The sequence below is a fragment of the Salvelinus sp. IW2-2015 genome, linkage group LG1 (assembly GCF_002910315.2).
Source record: "Salvelinus sp. IW2-2015 linkage group LG1, ASM291031v2, whole genome shotgun sequence".
NCBI classification, from domain to species: domain Eukaryota; kingdom Metazoa; phylum Chordata; class Actinopteri; order Salmoniformes; family Salmonidae; genus Salvelinus; species Salvelinus sp. IW2-2015.
Genome location: NC_036838.1, coordinates 4,257,086 through 4,269,716, shown reverse-complemented (window position 1 = coordinate 4,269,716; position 12,631 = coordinate 4,257,086). Strand labels below are relative to the sequence as shown.

The following is a 12,631-nucleotide window of genomic DNA, read 5'->3' as shown; positions in this document are numbered from 1 at the left end:
ACCGGGAGAGTATGACCTGAGGAGTGCTGAAGGGAGGTCCAGAACAGGAGAGTCGAAGTCTAACGAGCAGGCGCAGCGGAGAGCCGTGACCGGCTAGAGCAGTACTACCGACGAGAGAGCAACACTGACCCAAGTGTGAGCTCAGGCGTCGGTTTATAAGTTCTGCCCTCGCTGCCCTGCACACAGCCTCGGAGCTCCGGACCACGTCCCCACCGACCCTCATTCCTGACCTCACAAATCACTGTGCCGATGAAACTAACTAGTTCAGCACAAAGATGTGAAGCCAAGGCATCAAGCAGGAGGCGAGGCAAGGGACGGGAGACGAGAGCAGGGTGACAGCGAGAAGGGAGGGAGCAGTGCTCACTCATGGGGGTATTTGGCAAGTTTTTCAGTGAGATGCAAGCAGGCAAGTAAGAAAGTAACAAGCAAGAGGAGCCTGGCCTTCCTATTTCAAAACGCACTGAGGTGTGAGAATTAGTGATTAGACAACACAAACGAGGTGCCCCACGGTCTGCTTGCGACGTTTAGTCCTTCGCATTTTCCCCCCTCACCTAATGGTTACATCATACGATCTGAGGGAGGGGAGGCCTGACTCCCTAGAACTGTCTCGGGCCCCCCCCCCACTTCCAGACTTCACGGGACTGCTAGGTTGCTTCACACATAGCTTTATTAATAGAATTGGGTAAACACAGCAGAATAGCTCTGGTATCTCGACAGTTATTGACAGTTTAGCTCTTTTTTCATGATGTCCTCTTTTTCGTGGACATCGGGGGCACTGGTTGTCTGATGATGACTGCTGTATTGCTTGTTCGGAGTCCAGGCTGGAGGAAGTTCTGCCCTATTGATCGGGATGAGTGTCTGATATACTAATAATGCATCTCTCTCTCGCAGGCACAGCAGCAGAGAAAGATACTAACTGCAGTTTGCGCGACTCTGTTATTCGATGTGAAATTTCAATACGAAAGCCATTGTGCAAGGCTGTTAAAGTAGAGCTTTCGTACCCATCGACTTCGTTCAGGGTCCATGCGTTGTTAATCCATGATTCTACGTTGGGGACCATATTTGCGTGTATCAGTTGTGAGAGTATCTTCTGATGTTTACACAAGTTTACTATATTCGTTAGTCAGCGACCTCCAACATTTTAGGGGTGCCGTTACGAATGGATTATACTGCATGACTATGGCGCTTCTCAGGTATTCCCACAGCCTATGAGGCGACAAAGAAGGAGCTGAGCTATTCAATCCACATGTTCGTCATCTGCCCAATAGTAATGCCACAATGTCTAAGAATAAGCACGAAGTGGCGACCAAGTCTTTACTACAAATAAAAGGGTCACATAGTACACACGCGCTGCACAACTGAGACATATATCCTACCGCCTAAACAGCGAGTGAGAGATTTTTGGCTTTCGCCTATCATTATCGGGACACTCTGCGATTCTGTACTCATTTATGGGATTCATCCAGAATCTAAGCGCACGAGAGGGCACTTTACCCGCATGAGGTGTCCATAAACGAGATCTACAGAGTGACACACGTTGACTCAATACTACAGAATGTGGAGAGTCGGAGGTGTCTATATAAATATATAATGAGTGTCATTAGTTCAATCACTCTGTATTTATTTCCTCTTGTTCTTACAAGTCATGGATTGTAGTGCAGCCTATACAATATTACATTAATTAGTGATCCGGGTACCCTCCGCTGAATCATCCGCAGCTACATATGACGAACGATTCCGGTAATCTGACAGGGTGTGAGAAGTGACTTTGGCTGTATCCCTGCGCTGCGTCATCTCGACACACCCACACAGTTTATTTAGTCGCCTAGTATGTGTCGCTAGCTCTAAGGATATCGACTGTTATTGTTAGTGTGAACGTCAGCATATAGTTCTGATCTAACTCACACCCTGCTCTCGCGCTCAGGATTGTAAAGGAGTACGCGCAGACATGGACTCGCTTCACGAGTCAAGACATCTTTAAGCAGTCAACCGAGTCATAGATACGAACCCCGGGAAGCATAGGTAACGCACAGAGTTTCGCTAGTAGTTATGCCCTGTAGAAGTGTTCTGCTAAGCGACTACAGAAAGATAAGGGGGGGTGTTGGTCATCTGATTTGTTTACTAGATGTCTCTGGATTACCTTGAGTATACGAGAGATGTTGCGTCTCAGCGCGAGCGATACGATACTAACACCACACCTCACGTCTATAGGAGAGTAGAATCCAATGACAGGAATCTCACGTGCCTCGGGCAATTACATGATGAGCTTACAGGCAATGCGGAGTACGGTGTCTGAGCAGGCGTGACTCATCCTGTTAAAGTCTTATAGACATCTCGGACCGTAACGTTTCCCTCGCTCGTGTGTGTGATCTGTCACGAAAACACTAGATTACAAGATAGTGGAGGACCCTGTCATGCATTCGGATTGTGGGTAGTGCGCGATACTGATTTGGCATACTAACCTATATTTCTAGCATTAAGCTAACGTGCTGCAGCTACCAACAGATTGCACAACCAATGTTATAAACACGCAATACTATCATATGTTGAGAGAGAGAGGAGTTAGGCAGTAGAGGAGCTTATGAATATAATTTTGGTCATCCATTCAAGTTATATCTTAATAGTTATTCAACAACCTACTCAAATCTATTGTCAGAAATTTGGTGTGAAGCGGGGAGGCAGTGTGAAAGACCTCTATGCAGAAAATATACGGATGCTGATAGCGTCCATTGATTGTAGGCGTTCAGGTGAGATTCTGATAAACTTGAATCTTTTCGAGATGCTATCCGTGACGTGGACACACGCGTACGAGGCGACATTGAAATTCGACGTCGCTTGTCAGCGAGGCTGCTGCTATTACTGTTTAGTTCAAAGTGTAGATCGTATGTCTCTCTACAGACTCCAAAGGACAGGATGAGCCTGAATAGACTTTATGATTGTAACAATCAAAGTCACTGGTCTAGTATATAAGGTGTATTAGGATAGCCTCTCTTGAATGTTGCACTGCTATCATGTCACTTCGTCAGTCACTTCTTCATGAATCATACATAATGATCTAGCGATAGCTGTGCTCAAACTATCAAGCACATCAAGTCGACTCACTACTTGCAAAATCTTTTATATCCAATGTCATATGAAGGAGTGAAATCATATAAGGCATACGTCATTAAATACGAGAAAACGTAGTACTGGAGCTCAATCGGCTTTGGGACATATAGCCATAGATCTCCAGCCAACGTCACAATCGGAAATGTATCACAGAGAATGGCATCTCTGGGTCCACCGATCAAGTGAGACCGTGGCTGGTGGTCCCAAATCAATCGGAGATTATTACCCGAGGGCTCATACTGTACAGATAGATCGTGCAGGATATAGCACTAACTTTATACAATATTGCGCACCCCTTGGCATTGTCTCGAGTTCAATGAAGTCTTGATTTGTGCAGTGGCTCAAAACATATGTTAACTTGGAGGACCGCCGCTCCACCCCTTCCTGTTTAAAGTGAGCCGAGCACAGCAATGTGAGTCCAAATGATAGTGTATGCTACATCTAAATTATAGTATATGCCAGTGGATATGGTATAACTGTATACTGTAGCTAAGAAAGTAATACTACGTGTATGTTGTGTCATAAGATGTTAATTAAAACCTCTACAGGATCGGTGGGTCCCCTGCGGGATGGTTGAGCTAACGTAGGCTAATGCGATCAGCATGAGGCTGTAAGTAACAAGAACATTTCCCAGGACATAGACATATCTGATATTGKCAGARAGCTTAAATTCTTGTTAATCTAACTGCACTGTCCAATTTACAGTAGCTATTACAGTGAAATAATACCATGCTATTGTTTGAGGAGAATGCACAGTTATGAACTTGAAAACTTGAAAATGTATTAATAAAGCAATTAGGCACATTTAGGCAGTCTGGAGTAGGATTAGATAGGGTAAATAGTTATTTTATAATATTATTTTATTTTAAAGAGAGAGCTAATAGTTGGAAGAGTGATTTTTCATTTCCCCAAATGTTATAGTACTGTACCACAAAGAATTGAATGTATACTGAACAAAAATATAAACAGAGTTACACAAGCATTTCGCTACACCCACAATAACATCTGCTAAACACGTATGTGACCAATAACRTTTGATTATAAGGAAATCAGTCAATTTAAATAAATGCATTAGGCCCTAATGTATTGATTTCACATSACTGGGCAGGGGTGCAGCCATGGGTGGGCCTGGGGGGGCATAGGCCCACCCACTGGGGAGCCAGGCCCAGCCAATCAGAWTTTYYCCCCCCCACAAAAGGGCTTTATTACAAACAGAAATACTCCTCAGTTTCATCAGCTGTCCGGGTGGCTGGTCTCAGACGATCCAGCCTGCAGGTGAAGAAGCCGAATGTGGAGTTCCTGGGCTGGCGTGGTTACATGTGAACTGCAGTTATGAGGCCGGTTGGACGTACTGCAAAATTCTCTAACATTATTCATATTAAATTCTCTGTCAACATTCCTGTAGACATTCCTGCAGTCAGTATCCCAATTGCACACTCCCTCAAAACTTGAGACATCTGTGGCATTGTGTTGTATGACAGAACTGCACATTCTAGACTGGCCTTTTATTGTCTGCAGCACAAGGTGCACCTGTGTAATGACCGTGCTGTTTACTCAGCTTCTTGATATGCCACACCTGTCAAGTGGATGCATTAACTTGGCAAAGGAGAAATGCTCACTWACCTGGGATGTAAACAAATTAGTGCACACAATTTGAGAGAAATAAGCTTTTGGTGCATATGGAACATTTCTGAGATCTTTTATTTCAGTTAATAAAACATGGGACCAACACTTTACATGTTGCGATTATATTTTTGTTCAGTATAGGTAGGTCGTGATTGGCCTCACTATCCAGTAGGTGGCGGTGTATGTATCTTAAATTGGATGCGATCCGCCAACACAATCCCAAAGAAGAAGTATTTTTATCCTCGTCTGAGGCGGGAAGCTAGCAAAGCAGGGCTCATTTTTATTTTTGTTAAAACCTTACATTTTGTTATGTATTGCGGAAAGGAGATGATTCGAATGGATGGGCATGACCAAAACACATTGAACATGGTAAGAAATGTGTCCTTGCTAACCTGCCAGCCAAAAGCTAACGTTAGCTAGCTACGTTTGTTAAACGTCCAACCAGGCCAAACAAGTCTAACGTTAGCTAGGACGATGACGGGGTTACATTTTCTAAAAAACGGGAACTTGTTTCTGGTAACTGTTGTATTTATAACATGTATCTGGCCTAAATGTCACCGTATTCGCTATTTTGACCAGGGCACATAGGAAATAGGGTGCCATTTGGCAGTCACGGTACTCTGTAGCTAATCTGGGTTTGGGCAGGTCCTGCAGTGAAGCCATCATGGCCGTAGGCTGTAGCGTGTTATAATCTGGTGACTAACGTACACACTTTAAACCACCTATACTCATTTGAGACCCTTATTTCAAAGATGCAAATCTCTTCTAGCCATGGTAGTGAAAATTAGTAGGCGACTTTGATAATTATACATGACCCAAAACATTACGRGATATTAATTGCTTGATGAATTCAGAAACCACACGTGTAGAAGTTTTCAATATASGTTGTATACATTTACTCAARCGTTTCCATTATTTTGGTAGTTACCSGTATACAATAGCAGTGGGTTATGTGAAGCCTTGCAATTGCAGTTGTGCGCMTGTATACAGCAGTTTGACGCTCATGATACTGTACACAAACCATTGTCTTTAGAAAACATACGTTGGTCCCWTCCCTCTTTTTTTTTKTGTGTTAATCTAAAATTCTGTAATGTATTTACTATTAAATTAAACTAGATTCGTTTTTACTAGCCAGCTATCTAATTTAGTGGCAAAGGGGTACTATAGAAAAGAKTATAGGTTTGGCTAGTACTCCACTGCCAAGAAGATTTCCCTGTTGGTGGTAATGATRCACGTTGTCCAGTAAAGGGTGTGTGTACTAGGATAAGATCAGGGGACAGAAAATATTCAAACATATGAAACCAATGTTTATCATCTCAACAATAAACTGCTCTACTAAAACACTAATCTTCTATGTTTCCCATCTGTAGTGGTTCAGCATATCTCAACGAGTCGGTTGTCCTTGAAGTCAAGAGATGCATGCTGACAATAAAGGTACACACATTTCTGTGGTGCCAAGATCATGGGTCCCTCTCACCTCTGCTGTAATTGGCCTACTGGGTAAGTAGGCTACATGGCTTGGCCTTTAGTCTGGCTTTCCCCCCCCTAAATGGCACACTATTCTCTACTTAGTGCACTACTTTTGTCCAGTGCTTTGGTCAAAATAGTGCACTATATAGGTACTAGGGCGCATTAGGGAATCACTGTGTAAATAATCTGGTCTTGGGCAGGTGCTGCAGTGTAGCCGTCATGGCTGTATGCTGCAGCGTGCCTGGTTGGACCTAGACTATAACAGGGGGTTCTGTGAAGCTGCCCTGGCAGTTGCAGTGTGAGCATGTATACAGCAGTTTGATGTTCATGTATGATCTGCAGACAAACTTTGTCTTTAGATAACAGAAGTGTCTCTTCTATCTTTTGTGTTGAAATAAATAAAATGCTGCAGACGTATTTACAATTCAATGAAACTAGATTTGACCAGCTAGTTAACTTTAGTGGCAGAGGGGTACTGTCGTGAAAAGGGTACACAGGTTTAGCTCGTAGTCTAGGCCCAGAAAAGTTTCCCTGTTGGTGGTAATGATACACATCTTCCAGTGAGGCATACCAGGATAATATCAATGGTCATGAGGGACAGATCAAATGGTCTGTTTTATAAATTGAACTGTCTGACATATGGATCTAATGTTTATCATTTCAACAATAAGCTGCATACTAAAACACTCTTCTAATCTTTCCCACTGTAGTGGTTCAGGATATTTTAACAAGTCAATGTCCTTGAAGTCCAATGATGGCAATGGAGCGGCAAAGCATAGAAATAGAATGACACAGATTCTATTTCCGTGGCGCCAAGATCCATGGATCCCTCTCACCTCTGCTGTAATTGGCCTACGTGGTAAGTAGACTAATATGGCTTGGCCTATAGTGTATCTGTCCCAAATGACTCCCTATTTAATGCAGTACTTTTGACCTGGGCTCGTATGGCTCTGGTCAGAAGTGGTGAACTATATAGGATGGTGTGTCATTCTGGACGTGCATGCTTTTGTAATCTGGTCTTGGGCAGGTGCTGCAGTGTAGCGTCATGGCTGTGTGCTGCAGCGTGCCTTGTTGGACCTAGACTATAACAGGGGGTTCTGTGAAGCTGCCCTGGCAGTTGCAGGTGTGAGCATGTATACAGCAGTTTGATGCTCATGTATGATACTGCAGACAAACTTTGTCTTTAGATAACAGAAGTGCCCTTCTATCTTTTTGTGTTCAAATAATCCTGTAGACGTATTTACAATTGAATTAAACTGGATTGGCTTTCGCCAACTAACTTTAGTGGGAAAGGGGTACTGTAGAAGATAGTAACAGGTTTAGTAGTCTAGTGCAGGGATGTCAAACTCATTTTATGGAGGGCTGAGTGTATGCTTCCTTTATATTTCCTTTCAATTTGTGTAATAAAGACTTAAACAACCAGGTGACTGGAGTTTCCAACAATTAATGAGCTGAATTGATCACGCAAGTACAAGGGAGCGAAAACCCGCAGACATCGTCCCTCCAAGAAATGAGTTTGAGACGTGGTCTAGTGACAAAGATTTCCCTGTTGGTGATAACGTTGTCCAGTAGAGGGCATACTTTGTAGAAGATCAATACCCTCATTAGGGACCAATCAAATCTTCTTAAATTGAACTGTCTCACATATGAAACCAAAGTTTATCAGATCAGCAAACCTCTGTGCTAAAAACGTATCTTCTGTTTCTCACCTGTAGTGGGTTGGCATCTCATCGTGTCCGATGTCCTTGATGAACTCACATGAGGGCGTCTATTGAGACCAGATGCATGATGACAATGAAGGGCAAAGCATGAGAAATATATTATTAACAGATTCGATTTCTGTTAGAAATGGGTCCCTCTCACCTCCGCTGTAATTGGCCTACTGGGTAAGTAGGCTACATGGTTGGCCGATAGTCTGTGTTTGTCCCAAATTGCGCACTATTCCCTACTTAGTGCACTGCTTTTTAGGGTATGTGGCTTGGGCTATAGTCTGGCTTTTTCACAATGGTGCCCTATTCCCCATTTAGTGCACTACTTTTGTCCAGGCTTTGGTCAAAGTAGTGCACTATATAGGTACTAGGGTGACATTAGGGAATCACTGTGTAAATATCTGTCTTGGGCAGGTGCTGCAGTGTAGCCGTCATGGCTGTATGCTGCAGCGTGCCTTGTTGGACCTAGACTATAACAGGGGGTTCTGTGAAGCTGCCCGGCAGTTGCAGGTGGTGAGCATGTATACAGCAGTTTGATGCTCATGTATGATACTGCAGACAAATGTCTAGAAAACAGATGTATGCCTTCCTAATGTATTTTATGGTGGTTAAATGCTGTAGGTGTATTTTGTAACTCCTAGCCTATTTCCTCATTGAATGTGTCATGCTTCGTAGGCTAYGCCCACCATTTTCAACTTATCTTGTGTAAAWATTTGTCAMTTACATAAGGGATAATCAAKGTGCTATGTGTTCTTTGGAAAATGGTGAACGACATGGAAGGCATGTTCTACGACGCGCTAGCGAAGTGGAACTTACCTCCCAGTGAGTTGCATTATTTTACAGAGAATGCGTAGAACCCCCACGTTGGTTATCCCTTGTGTCATGGCTATAATTTGACACAATTACCAGGAGAAAAGTGTTCGAAATCCACTGAAGTAGCTAGTAAGTTTAATTGATAGCTACAGTAGTTGTCTTAGTAACCAAACAAACTTGCTTATTTAGCTTACCAAACCAGAGAAGACTCCCATTGGGCAATAGAGGAATCTATAACTCCTCGGTCAGCGGATTGTCACCCAATCATGTTCACATTGTCATGCAGCATCACGTGGTTGTTAAGCTGATCGTCATGCTCCTCAAAGTTAAAGTGACTATGCATCTATGATAAAGAGGGGTTGCGGGGGGTCACACAATGCAAATAGTCCGGGTAACCATTTGATTACCTGTTCAGTAGTCTTATGGCTTGGGGGAAAAACTGTTGAGAAGCTTTTTGACCTAGACTTGGCACTCCGGTACTGCTTGCCATGCGGTAGTAGAGAGAACAGTCTATGGCTGGGGTCTTTGACAATTTTTAGGGCCTTCCTCTGACACCGCCTGGTGTAGAGGTCCTGAATGGCAGGCAGCTTAGCCCCAGTGATTTACTGGGCCGTACGCACTACCCTCTGTAGTGCCTTGCGGTCAGAGGGCCAAGCAGTTGCCGTACCAGGCAGTGACGCAACCTGTCAGGATGCTCTCGATGTTGCAGCTGTCGAACCTTTTGAGGATCTCAGGACCCATGCCAAGACTTTTTAGTTTCCAAGCTCTCAACCTGCTCCACTACAGCCCCGTCGACGAGAATGGGGGCATGCTCAGTCCTCCTTTTCCTGTAGTCCACAATCATCTCCTTAGTCTTGGTTACGTTGAGGGATAGGTTGTTATTCTGACACCACCCGGCCAAGACTGACTTCCTCCCTATAGGCTGTCTCGTCGTTGTCGGTGTTCAGGCCTTCCGCTGTTGTCGTCTGCAAACTTGATGGTGTTGGAGTTGTGCCTGGCCATGCAGTCGTGGGTGAACAGGGAGTACAGGAGGGGACTGAGCACGTACCCCTGGGGAGTTCCAGTGTTGAGGATCAGCGTGGCAGATGTGTTGCTACCTACCCTCACCACCTGGGGGCGGCCCGTCAGGAAGTCCAGGATCCAGTTGCAGAGGGAGTTGTTTAGTCCCAGGATCCTTAGCTTAGTGATGAGCTTTGAGGGCACTATGGTGTTGAACACTGAGCTGTAGTCAATGAATAGCATTCTCACATAAGTGTTCCTTTTGTCCAGGTGGGAAAGKGCAGTGTTGAGTGCAATATAGATTGCATCATCTGTGGATTTGTTTGGGCGGTATGCAAATTGGAGTGGGTCTAGGGTTTCTGGGATAATGGTGTTGATGTGAGCCATTACCAACCTTTCAAAGCACATCATGGCTATGGACGTAGAGTGCTACGGGTCTGTAGTCATTTAGGCAGGTTGCCTTTGTGTTCTTGGGCACAGGGACAATGGTGGTCTGCTTGAAACATGTTGGTATTAGACTCAATCAGGAACATGTTGAAAATGTCAGTGAAGACACCTGCCAGTTGGTCAGCACATGCCCAGAGCACATGTCCTGGTAATCCRTCTGGCCCTGCAGCCTTGTGTATGTCGACCTGTTTAAAGGTCTTACTCACGTCGGCTACGGAGAGCGTGATCACACAGTCGTCGGGAACAGCTGATGCTCTCATGCTTGCCTCAAAGAAAGCATAGAAGCGATTTAGCTCGTCTGGTAGGCTCGTGTCACTGGGCAGCTCGCGGCTGTGCTTCCCTTTTGTAGTCTGTAATAGTTTGCAAGTTTAATCCTTATTGTTGCTAGCTTCACATAGATGGGTCTGACACCATTAATCAAATAAGAACTTTCTTATAAATTAGGGTTATTTTAGATGACATGTAGCTATATAGTTAGCTAACTATAGCTACTGAAACATATGTCTTTTTGCTATGTTTTTGGGGAAGAACATATTTTGCATACATGAGCTAGCTAGCTTTTTTTATGACCAGCACTGTAGGTGCGCGAGACAACTTCACCAGCATCAAATCATACGTATCGATGAATCGTTGTGACATTTGAAATGCGAGTGATAGTGTAATCAATGTGTAATAACTACGTAAAAAATGTATGAACGCGTTAAATTATTATGTGACGTGCGGTCATATTCAGCTCCTGATTGTTCGACAAGCTTATTTGATACGTCAAATAGTGTTATTTGACACGCAAAGACCCAAACGGCGTTCCATAGAAATCCTGGTTGAGAATTAAATGACTGAACAAATGAACAACGAAACAGCACAGCATGTAAGTGAAATAAATGGGTTTTGATTATGTTTTACTGGTAATGGGGACATGYGTAAATGCCAACAAAATAACATTTTAGTCAGTGTGTGTGTAACCTTTATTTAAGCTAGGCAAGTCTGTTAAGAACCAATTCTTATTTCCAATGAAGGCCTACCCTGGACAAACACGGACAACGCTGGGCCAATTGTGCTCCACCCTATGGGACTCTCAATCACGGCCGGATGTGATACAGCCTGGATTCGAACCAAGGACTGTAGTGACGCCGTCTCTGCACATTCTCTGCAACTCTTCCACGTGTCCTTGGTGTATAAGATATTCTTTTGTCTATATAACTGTTCAAATAATGGTTAATAATCTAATGGGGGCTCCATTTAAAATGTATTCTGTACGTTATTTTTTAAATGTTACTGTCAATAGGCTTATTACAAATATGCATTGAGAAACAATAAATGATCTGAGGCCGTGTCAATGTTTAAATCAGATAAATTGAGGTCTGGGGGGAAACTAACACATTTGAGTTGAATTCTCCTTTAATTATGCAAGAAAGGAATGTCAGTCTAGCTATGTTTCTGCTGTTAGCCCGCTGCAGCACAGCTACAGCACAGTACAAAACACTGGCTATCCAATTGATGCCGATATTGTTATGTTTGGCTTTTTAAGCCGATGGTTGCTAACCAGGGGTGGGATAATGTCACTGTGCCGTTGATTGGATAGCAGCCGGGAGCTTTGTTTATGACCGTTTGCGATAGTACGCAAAAAAATAAAAGCAAGCATTTTCACAATTGTTGGAGACCCCTGGTATAAAGTTTCCTAACCCATCTGTTTGAACACACAAGGAGGTGATGCCCTGTGCCCTGCTGTGCCCCTCTTCAGCCCAGTGGGTTCTGACTGGTCAGTTGATGCACTTCCTCTTGTGTTAGGTTTTGCACCACTTCCTGGTTCCAACACTTGTCCTGATGGAGTGAAGGAGCAGAATCAAACTAACCGTTGATGTTTTGACTGATGTATATTCATAGAACTAGATTAAATGTTATGTATAGTGGTGTATTGTCATCAGGAGAACCATTTGTCAAAGATTCAGTGAAGTATGATATTATCCACTACCTCAAGGAGAAGGTAGCAAGCAACAAATGCTACAACCATGAAAAATGTGTTCATGACAATGTTATTGCAATGACCTTGCAGGGGGCTCTAACAACTTGACTCTCAGCCAAGACCATATCACGTTTGTGTGAATGTATTTCTGGAACATGCTGTTCTCTTGGTGTAAACTAATGTGGCATGATGTCAGAACTGTAGTTTTGCCTTACAATTGTTCATGACTCATCAATAAAATTAGTAAACAAATAAAAAATGTCCATGTCAATCTATTCATTTTTAATGCAGTAGAAATGTAACCAACTGAAGGCATTTGCACCACCTACTGTAGTTTGATCTTGGTGGGTTTGATGGTAGACCTTGGTTTGCTGCTGAATGGATGTGATGTTACTAGTTTGCCTTAGAATGGAGACAACTACATTTCAATCGGCACTAGCCATCTGTGCTAAATGTCTTGCATACTTAGTGTGTAAATCCATGGCCCGAAGAATAA

General features: G+C 43.5%; 1 long non-coding RNA gene across 2 annotated transcripts; it reads left to right on the top strand.

Moving 5' to 3' along the window:
• The first annotated feature begins 4,207 nt into the window (after positions 1-4,207).
• Positions 4,208-12,387, top strand: LOC111950898 (uncharacterized). 2 transcript variants are annotated; one of them, XR_002875541.2, is made up of 5 exons: positions 4,208-5,103; positions 6,105-6,234; positions 6,915-7,063; positions 7,920-8,090; positions 11,189-12,387. It is a non-coding gene; the product is annotated as an uncharacterized lncRNA (long non-coding RNA). The 2 variants fall into 2 exon arrangements; XR_002875542.2 differs by lacking the exon at positions 7,920-8,090 and having other exon boundaries at positions 4,872-5,103.
• Positions 12,388-12,631: the final 244 nt, after the last annotated feature.